This window comes from Drosophila subpulchrella, chromosome X (assembly GCF_014743375.2).
Source record: "Drosophila subpulchrella strain 33 F10 #4 breed RU33 chromosome X, RU_Dsub_v1.1 Primary Assembly, whole genome shotgun sequence".
Lineage (NCBI taxonomy): Eukaryota > Metazoa > Arthropoda > Insecta > Diptera > Drosophilidae > Drosophila > Drosophila subpulchrella.
The window spans coordinates 29,560,522-29,570,310 of NC_050613.1; the positions used below are offsets into that span (position 1 = coordinate 29,560,522).

General features: G+C 35.9%; 1 protein-coding gene across 9 annotated transcripts in view; it reads right to left on the minus strand.

The window, feature by feature from the left end:
• LOC119557834 (uncharacterized protein CG43867) overlaps positions 1–9,289 on the minus strand; it is a 108,926-nt gene extending 99,637 nt beyond the window's left edge. For 4 of the 9 annotated variants that reach the window (XM_037870804.1, XM_037870798.1, XM_037870800.1 and 1 more), the window contains exon 1: positions 8,711–9,285. The gene's annotated coding sequence lies outside the window, so the exon portion shown is untranslated. Of the gene's footprint in view, positions 1–8,710 lie in introns of all 9 variants that reach the window. The other 5 variants (XM_037870802.1, XM_037870805.1, XM_037870801.1 and 2 more) reach the window with 3 other exon arrangements.
• Positions 9,290–9,789: the final 500 nt, after the last annotated feature.

A 9,789-nucleotide genomic window follows, 5' to 3' on the forward strand; every position in this document is an offset into this window, starting at 1 on the left:
CTTCGCCTGGACCAGTTTTTGTTCTATTCTATTGTTTTCTTTTCCCCATTTTTTAGAAACAACCTGAAAATTAACCACAAATTACATGGCTAAAAATATAAGAAAAATAAATTTATTAATTAATTAAAAACAAAAGGAACCTCTATAGTTTCTCTATATAGAAAGTTTGGATTGGAGAGGCATGTGTGTCATAGTAAATTTATCTTTATTAAAATGCAGCAAGAACATATATGATTGTTATTGATGCAAAATAACTATAAATAAGCAACGAGGTATGAAAATTCAGCCGGAAACTTTGATTTCAACATTGAATGGATTTTTTTACCCTTTTTATTCCCCAACAGGCATGTACAATATACATTGTACATACACTTAAATAAAAGTAAATTATGACTTGTACATATATGGGGTCGGAAGGGTTTTTTTACTGCATTCCAAATTTTTGATTAAAACTGTAATACCCTCTGCAAGGGTATAGATACATACATATGACAAAGTAGAGTAAAAAAACGAGAATGGTAGCTAGCTTCGGGCAGCCGAAGTTAATATACTCTTGCAACTAAAACAATATTATGCAATTAAGGGCATTGGTATAATACAAAAACTGAAACAAAAACTAAATTTTTAAGATTTGTCCGATTTTTACATAAAAAAATGTAAACTCTGAAATCTTCCAATAACGCTATACCCCAGAGTAGCAAAAAAATACGATCAAAAACAACAAAGCTTTAATTATTTTCATCGTCTTTTCGCATTCGATTTCCGATTGTTTCTATGGCTCAAATCGTATAAAGGAGCTGTACGCCAGAGAAGAAGAGAATTTAATCAAAAACAACGAAACTTGAATGTATTTTAATTTTTTCTCTGATCATATGGTATCTACATATATACTGTCATATTCTCAACAACCTTTGCAGGGGTAAAAAGAAGAAGAAAGTCAAAACGACAGCTTACAGTACTCATTTTACAAAAAATGGAAATGTAACTCTCTTCGCTTAGTTACTCTCAGCAATTTTGGGAGAGTCAGCTGTTAACGGTCAACAGAGCTCCGTGTTTCACTCGTGTTTGGGGTTTACAGTACAACCTCCCTATTAAAAAAACTTGTTTTTGTTGTTACTGTATTTATAATAAATGTGAACTTTTAAATTAGTTCATTCTTGGCTTATTAACATAAGTCAATTCGTTACATATATATTTTTACCCACAGCTGGGTTTTCTACTTAAGATAATTATAATTGTGTTTAATCTTAAACTTAAAGTTAAAATAAAAGGGTTGTAAAATAAAAATCTTAATTAAATTTCATACTAATACTATTTTAAAATTATTGAAGACATTCTGTATATTTAGCCGACTTATGATGTCAAATGAAAAGCATTGTATTTTTATTTTATTTTATTGTTTTTAGCATGAAATGGGGTGGGGTGCCATAAAAAGCCAGAGCGACTCAAGTTGAGTGCAATTGACGCCATCGATTAAACAAGAATTGGAATCACTTCGCTTGAGACCTGGTACAGTGAGAATAAAAAATCGGGGCAACTTAATCGCTGGATTGAAAAAAGAAAATATTAAATGAAGATTGTCGAAATGTGGTGATGGCGACGACACTGTTCTTGTTTGTTTTCCCTCGCAGTGCCAACATGCACTAAAAGTTCGAAAATATTATTATCCACTTTTTTCAAAACTTTAATTATCAACTGTAAGCCCAATAATGTAAAAAAAAAGTAAAGCATTTGCTATTAACATATTTAAAATACAACGTGGTATTTTTCCCACGATTCGAAGCCTATTTAACGATACCCAAACTCATTTTCTCAATGTTTCATATTTTCCGAAAAATAAAAAAGTTTAAATCTAACTAAATCACCCACGTTGCCCTGAAGTTTTTTCTGTGCTTTGTCAGGAGCTGGCGAGAAATGCGACTGACAACTCACGAATGTGGAGCAATCATAATTCCTGGCTTTTATCATCACGAAAAACAAAAGGGAAATGATCATTAAACGAAAAATGACAAGAAAAAATGGGGAAGGGGGTCGTGGGGAAGGGACGTAAAAGGAGCACAAAGTTGGAAAAACAATGGCGAAGTGCAGAAAATGTCAGCGTTGACAAGAATATGCACTCGCTACGCCACAAGGATATACACTTGACACACAGAATTACAAACACATGCCAGCACATAAGCCATTAGCATATGACCGGAAAAGGCTGGGCGGAAAACGGTCGGGTTGGGGTTCATGTTTGCCAGCTAGGAGGAAATGAAAATGATTTTGTCTCTGCCAAAAGGTTCAAATGGGCCAAATCGGGCCATCAATGTAAGCAAACAAACAAAGTGCTCCACGAAAAAAATGACCCAGAGATATACAAATGTTTGGGGTATTTTCCATAGCACTATGGGACTCAGTTTAATACTTTAGTTTTGAAGATACTGATTTTAAACTTGTCATTTATACTGTTAGTCGGATTTTAAATTGGCGGTATAGCTAATAACACAAAAGTCTGATATGTGTCTAATGTGGCCCATAGAATTGTCTAACTCAAACACAGAGTTTTAATTCTAAATTTAAAGATGCGCAATAAAAAGTAGTCTGACTTATGAAAGGACACTAGTGTAAATGACGTCTTTAAAGATTTTGTAAAAGTGCAAATGGAAGTTTGTTTAGTTTATCAATGCTAAAAATTGTTCAAAAAGGACCATTTAATAAAAAGTTATGACTAATAAATGTAATCTCCGCTTGTGTGGGTATCTTTAGTCGATGCGAATGACTATAGCGTTCTCTGTTGCTTTAATTTTGTAAGCTGGTGTTATTATTAAAACAGCTCAATACGAATCCTATTCTCATCAATACTATAGGATTACATATTAGTCTAACCGCTATCGTCCAAAATTGCCTTAAGAGGATCATGTGCATCATCCTTTTATCTATTCGTACTCATTACACAAGTTTTAAGATCATAAAACACGCCTCAAAGTAATTAATATTCTCCTTAATTTGCCCTTTTCTGTATCCGTTAATGTAGGTGTCACCAGAAAAGTTTCCATTTAAAAAAAACATAAACTGATTCTCTGCTGATGTAGCCAATTGACAGAACGATTGACTGCATTTTTTATATGTCAAACAATCACAACATTTAGAAACACCATAACTAACATGCAATATCCAATGATGAAACCTGGCTATCTTTTTCGCCTCATGAGCACCTGCTTGCCGCCGTAAATTCTCATTCCGGAATCCGCCCCGAAATTCCCCCTTTGTGCCCTACCTTCCGTGGTAAATAGCCAGTCATTTAATCAATTATGCAAAAATCGATGTCAATGTTGACGTCGAGAGAGACGGTGGATCGTAAATTGTTTGCCACGGTTACGAGTTTGCTTTTGCAGTAAACGTATCCGTATTCGTGTTTGTAGCCATGTCTGTCTATACCCCCATGAACCTGCTGGCACGTATACCTTTTCATGTATAAATAATTAATTAAATGTACAGCAGTTTTTGGAAAACTGCCTTCGGGTTACCCGAAGCAAGAGCCTGGCGATTTTTCCGGCAGCATTCGGGAAATCGAGGGTGCTTGGGGTCTTGGGCATGGCATGTGTGTGTGCGACCGGAAATCGCAGTAAGTTCCTCTAAGGACTCATTGAGACATTTAGCAAGCCACTTGTATTAAGGACAATGCCAATAAATGACTGATTACGAGGGGCAGAAATGATTTAAGGTCGCTACTTCCATGAGTAGATACCATCCAGTCGCTGCTTACTTAAAATCCCATAGAGTATAGAAAAAATTAAAAATGTAAAGTAAATATTATAAAATATTTTTGCGTGCAATTAAAACGAGACCCATATAAACATTTAAGACATGACAACAATGTCGCTTTAAGGTTTATTTATATAAAGTGAAGTTTTGTATCCCCATAATTTCTTTAAAATGGTTGTTCAAATTTCTCAAGTCCCTTGGTATTTAAAAGATGTTTTGGAAAACTATGTTCTTTTACTCGTCGTAGGTTTAAACAATGGTTATCCAATGATTACTCTTTTAAATAATATTTTTTCAATAAGAAAAGACAAAATTTTTTTAATTTAGGATTCTGAAGTATTTAATTGATCGATTTTAGTCCGCGCTTATGATTTTCAAGCCCTAAAGCTAAAAAATCTAACTAGAATAAGACTACACAGCCCTGTTCCCCAACGATATCTACAATATACCTCTACTGCGAGCTGCTCCAAACTCAAGACTTTCACGCCGCGAGGCTCTTGAGGCTAGGCTGGATAGGATATATCTATGGACATATATGGAGGGGCAGAGGGGCTGTTGACCAAAATTGGCCAATTGAGACAACATCACGTAGCCGACCTGTTTGCCAAGCGAGCTTGAGATGTAGTAGCAGTCGCATTCTGCAGGCACTCGGAGAAAATTGATGAATAAATCATAAATTAATGTATATTTCCAAGTCTTAAAGTGATTTTTAAAATTATCACAAGTATGTTTAAATTAACATTACAAGAATAGAATTTTATTGATTATTTCCCCATCATTTTTATTAGTAATATGTTTTTTTACTCATAGGTAATTGTTTCAAACTTTCGATGTTTTGTCTTCTACCGGTACCAAAATCTGAACCAAATTGTATAACCAAAATATAATCGTTTATCGATACAGTGGATGAGACTGTGTTTGATTCCCTGTTTGAAAGCAACTCCCTTGTCGTGAACAAAACCCTCTAGAGCAGCGATCAGCAGCGTCCCATTAAGCGGGCATAAGGAATAGCTCTGATCAGCCTCTGCCGGCATACGTACTGATTACTTATTGATTGCAAATTACTAACACAAATTAGAGACAAAATCTTAGTGTATTTCGTGCTGAGTTTTTGGAGACCATCATTGTAAAAGGCAAGACTTTAAAGGATATATTGAAATTTATGCAAAATTGATTTATACATAATTATGCCCAAAATTATCAAAATGTTTTTCTGTGCAAAAAAACATTGACAGTCTCGTCTCGCTGGCTAGCTATTTTTGCGGGGCCGGTTTGCAGAAGGGCGTTGAAAATCTGTGCACACAATGGGCGCAGAAAGAGGGCAAGAGCCCCAAAATAATCTACGGCAATTGCATATGGCAGGCAATAAACTTGGTCAAGTCTAAAAACAACCACTGAACGACTGTCGTAGGTGGTTTGTGTTGTTTATCTTTTTTTTTGTTGCATTTTGGGTAGTGCAGTGGTTGTGTTGTGCGGTGGGGAAATAGACAAAAGTGCTCTTGACATGTTTTTTTATTAAAGTTTCCTACGTTTCCGGGCACGTCTAAGAAGAAGAAATGAAAGACAGCTAGAAAAATTGCAGCACAATGATTTTGGTCCCGAGCTAGTTTTTCCTTGCCCTATTCACACATATTTCTAAAGTTTTTTATACCCTTCTTGAAGCCATATGCTTCTAACGATTTACAGTTATAAGCTTGATTTTAAGTTTGAAACATATATAATAATAATAATATAAATAATAATATAATATAAAAAACCTTTTAAATATTTTCTGCTCAAGACAATCCGCGTGAAAAATAAGAAGAAAAGATATAGCCGAGTGCTACAACAACAAAACACTCTTTTTTTAATTTAAAGTAAAATAAAAATCCAAGGCATTTCTTTTGGAGCGGCACACAACACCGATTCCAGTGCCACGGCACGGTTCTACTGGCCATGCCATGCTGACTGGGCGTTTGTGGGCGTTAGAGAGTGCGCTGCTTAAGAAGTCTTAGAATCTGTACTCCTAATCCAAACTTTCAAACTTTTATAGCTTCCGAGATCTCAGCGTTCACACGGACAGATGGCCAGACGGGCATGGCCAGATCGATTCGGCTAGTGATCCTGATTAAAATTGTATATGCATACTTCATACGATCGGAAACGCTTCCTTTTCCTTGTTACATACTTTGCAACGAATACAATATAACTTATTACTCTACGATGAACGGGTATAAAAAACAATCCATTCACAAAACAATATAAGTAAAATAAATGTATGTAAATGTATGATAACTGCATTTTTAACAAAAAATAATGTTTTTCACTAGTTTCTAAACACCTTTTTCTCCATTTCTCTTAAGTTCTTCAGCTAAGTCCTTTAATTTTTTTGTTGGTATCCAAGTTATGTTTTGTGTGTGCTTTGTTCGTGGAATTGTTATTTTACGTTTGCATTCAGCGTTCAGTGGCTCCGAAAAAAATTCATTTCATTCGGTCCGAGTTTTGGGAAGTGCATGTTGTTTTTCTATCGAATTTTTCTGCACCTCCAAAAGTGTCGAACTGACCCAGAAAACTACCAAGATTTGCACACTTCCTTCCATTGGCGAAAAACAAGCGTCAGACCGACTAAGAAAAGAAAACAAAAGCAATTATACGTAAAAAATTTTCAATTTTGAATATACCTTTTTTCTGAAGCTTAAAATTGGAACCGGGAAGTAGGAAAATGCTGAAGAAAATGTTGAAGTTTTTTTTTAGGGAGCAAAGAACAAAGCGAGCAGCTTGAAATAAAAACAAAACATAACCAAAATGAAAACTTGGTGACAAAAACAGCATCGCAAGGGGGAAGATGTGGGCTAATGTAGCGACATTGTAGGTAAAAACGGCAGGAAACCCGACAGTCACGTATCCACGTGTTGGCAGCACCCGTCGAGAACTGCAAGGGGCCGGAAAAGCGGGTAAATGCACTTTGAATGGCGAAGTTTACTTTTCACTGGGGACAAGGAAAGTTTAAGAAACCGAGTGTAAATGCAATAATTTATAAACAAGTGCACACTACATAAGCTAAAATACAAGAATCTCACGAAAAGCAAAAAATTTTGATTCATTTTGAAGAAATATATAAAAACACGAATCACATTCATTAATAATGGCGGAAGCTTCGAAAAGGCATCCCAAATAATCTGTATATGCGTATATCTATATGTATATCTGAGTCTGGAATCCTAACCTACCGCGTTGGAGAAAGGAAAATCAAGCAAATAAGTCGGTATGGGAAAACTACGAAGGGATTGAAGCCCCTGGAATGTAGCACCAAATTAACATAAATTCCGTAAGGGAAAAACAAAAGGTACAAAAAATGGCTACTTACACAACTCATGAGGTTATATAGAGTAAGAAAGGGCAAGAGAAATGGGGGGCTCTGGGTGGGAAAATATAAACTAGCAGGAGGCAAACTAGAAGCCGAAGATTGTTGCAAAAAACTCAGCGACAGCAGACAGACGCCACAGGAAAGCGACAACAAATAAAACAAGAAGGATAACGAATAGCTAACAGAGGGGGTGGTGAATGGGGGCGAAAAAGAGGCCGGAAAAGAGGGCGGGAACGGTGCCAAGGGTGCGGATGGCTCCTTTTAACAAAACAGTTCGTTGTTTCCCATGTCTACAGTGTCGCTTTCCCAACTATTCCCACAAGAAAAATCAATGGAATTGTTTGGTATATTGCGCCATGTTTGACTCATACCACCCACAATGACAACCGTACTGCAACACCACCCACACAGCTGTGGTCAAAGTAATAGCACTGCCAATTACTGTTTGCCAAGTGCTAAGTGCAAGTGAATATTTTCGTTGATCCCAAAAGAACAATAATATAATCTAATTATGTACCCAATTGATCTTTAGCAAATATTAAAGGAATAGAATGGATTTTAACATTTGTTGCCAATAAAACAAGCATAGCGACCTTTCATATTATTGACAACAGAAAGTTACAAAGCAGGTCAAATTTTTTGTTGGTAAATATTCTCTTCTACTAGGTTCTAGGCTTTAGTATCTTTTTAGGATATTAAAGTTTCAGATTTTATCTTATAAAAAAAACACCTCGACGAGGTATAAAGTGAACTATCCTCCACGGTGATAGCAACTTCAGCCAGCCGAAGTTTATGAACCCTTGCAGCTAAAACCATATCATACAATTAAAATCGAATGTACGCAAATACAGGGGTGGTCAAAAGTATTTTCACAAAACAAAAGTTAAATATACTCATAATTTCAACTTACTTCTTGTTAACTTTGGCATCAATGGAAAATAAATTTAAATGCCGTTTGAATGATACAATACATTTCTTAACTCATTCAGTACTTATTGAAAAGGACGAATTTGTGTGAAACTCTACTTTTTAAACTTTTTCCTCGTCTTCAAAACTTAAATTTTTTGATGCAAAAAGTTTCCTCAAACAAAAACAATAGTAACTGCAAGAAGAATTTTTAAAAAATCATTTTGCTTATATTTTCTATGATTCTTTGAAAATGTTTAGAAACATGAATTTGAACCATATTTTTCTGTTTTTCATAAAAATGTTTTCCGACATTGTCACCTTCAAAAAAACAATAAAAAATATATGTAAGCAAAATGATTTTTGAAAAATTATGCATATATTTAACTTTTGTTTTGTGAAAATACTTTTGACCACCCCTGTATACTGATAGTTCGTAAGACAGCTACCCCTGTTTGCCGAGGTCAGTTCCCTTTCTTATTTATGTATTTCAATTACACACTAGAATAGTAAAAAACTATAGTTCCGTTGAGATCCTAGTGATTTTGATTTTTTATATCAATTTGTTTGCCACCGTTGACATACTACTTGAAAACACTGTACATACATAGGTACATGTATGTGTTTGCTTAGGAGACTTAGGAGACGAGCGGAGGCTGCGATCAAGGATCTGGGAAAAAGCCCAAACAAAAACAAACGGTACGAACTCACCTGTCTCTTTTTAACAGCTACTAGTTGTTGTTGCTGCGGGTTTCAGCTCCTTCTTCAACAGCTTCATCATCGTCTCGCTTTCCTTCATCATCGCGAATGTGAATTTTCCGCAAGGGAATTTTCCTCTGCCTCTGCTGCCGCAGCCGACGTCGACTGCACACGTGACTGCGCAAACTCTTCTTCTTCCTCTTTTTGCTTTGCTTTTCGTTCTTTGCCTTTCACAGTTGTTGCTTTTGTTTGTGTTCTTTTTAACGGTTATTTTTTGTTTCTTTCAGCTTTCCTCCTACTTTATCGCCCGTTCTCATTGTATCAACTTTGCATTTGCATTTTTAAGGGCGAAAAATATACTGAACAGCTGTTGTTCGCGCACTTGTTGTTGTTGGGATAGGCTTGGGCTTGGCTTCGCATTGGAATCGCCACAAACCCACAAACACACACTAAGAACAGGTTAAAAAACAAGATTGGCGAAACAATACGCGACAACAACTATTAATAACAATAACAAGACGAATTTCGCGAGAAAAAGCAACGCGGAGTAACACAAACGAACTTGCTCGGCCGAAAAGAAAAAACTACTGATTCTCGTTGTTTACAAAAACGGCAAAACACCGTAAGTCGCAAGTGTCGTAAAAAAGAGATGCAAGATGCGACGTAAGTGTCAGCAAAACGTAAGCCAACGTAAGTCAGTAAAAAAGGGAGATAGCCTCAGCGTAAGTGTCAGTGAAAGAGGGAGATGCAAGATCTGAAATGAGAGCGAAAGAAAAAATCACTGGGCGAAAAACGGCAGCCGCTGCTGTCGCGGTTGAGTGCTGTTAAGGCGCGAGAGCAGATTTTCGAGTGCTGTTAGCGCGCGAGAGCGGATTTTCGAGTGCTGTTAACGCTGCGCAACATATTGCGCAACATTTTTTTGTTAAGTGTACTTTTTTTTTGTGTAAGCAACAAATGTAAGCAATTTTACATTTAAATTTTTTGTTAAATATATTTACGGGGCTTAAAAAACATTTAATCAATTGCATTTAAAAATAGAAAATAGTATTAAAAATGTACTAGCTAAATTATTTTCTTTTTCTTATTAAACG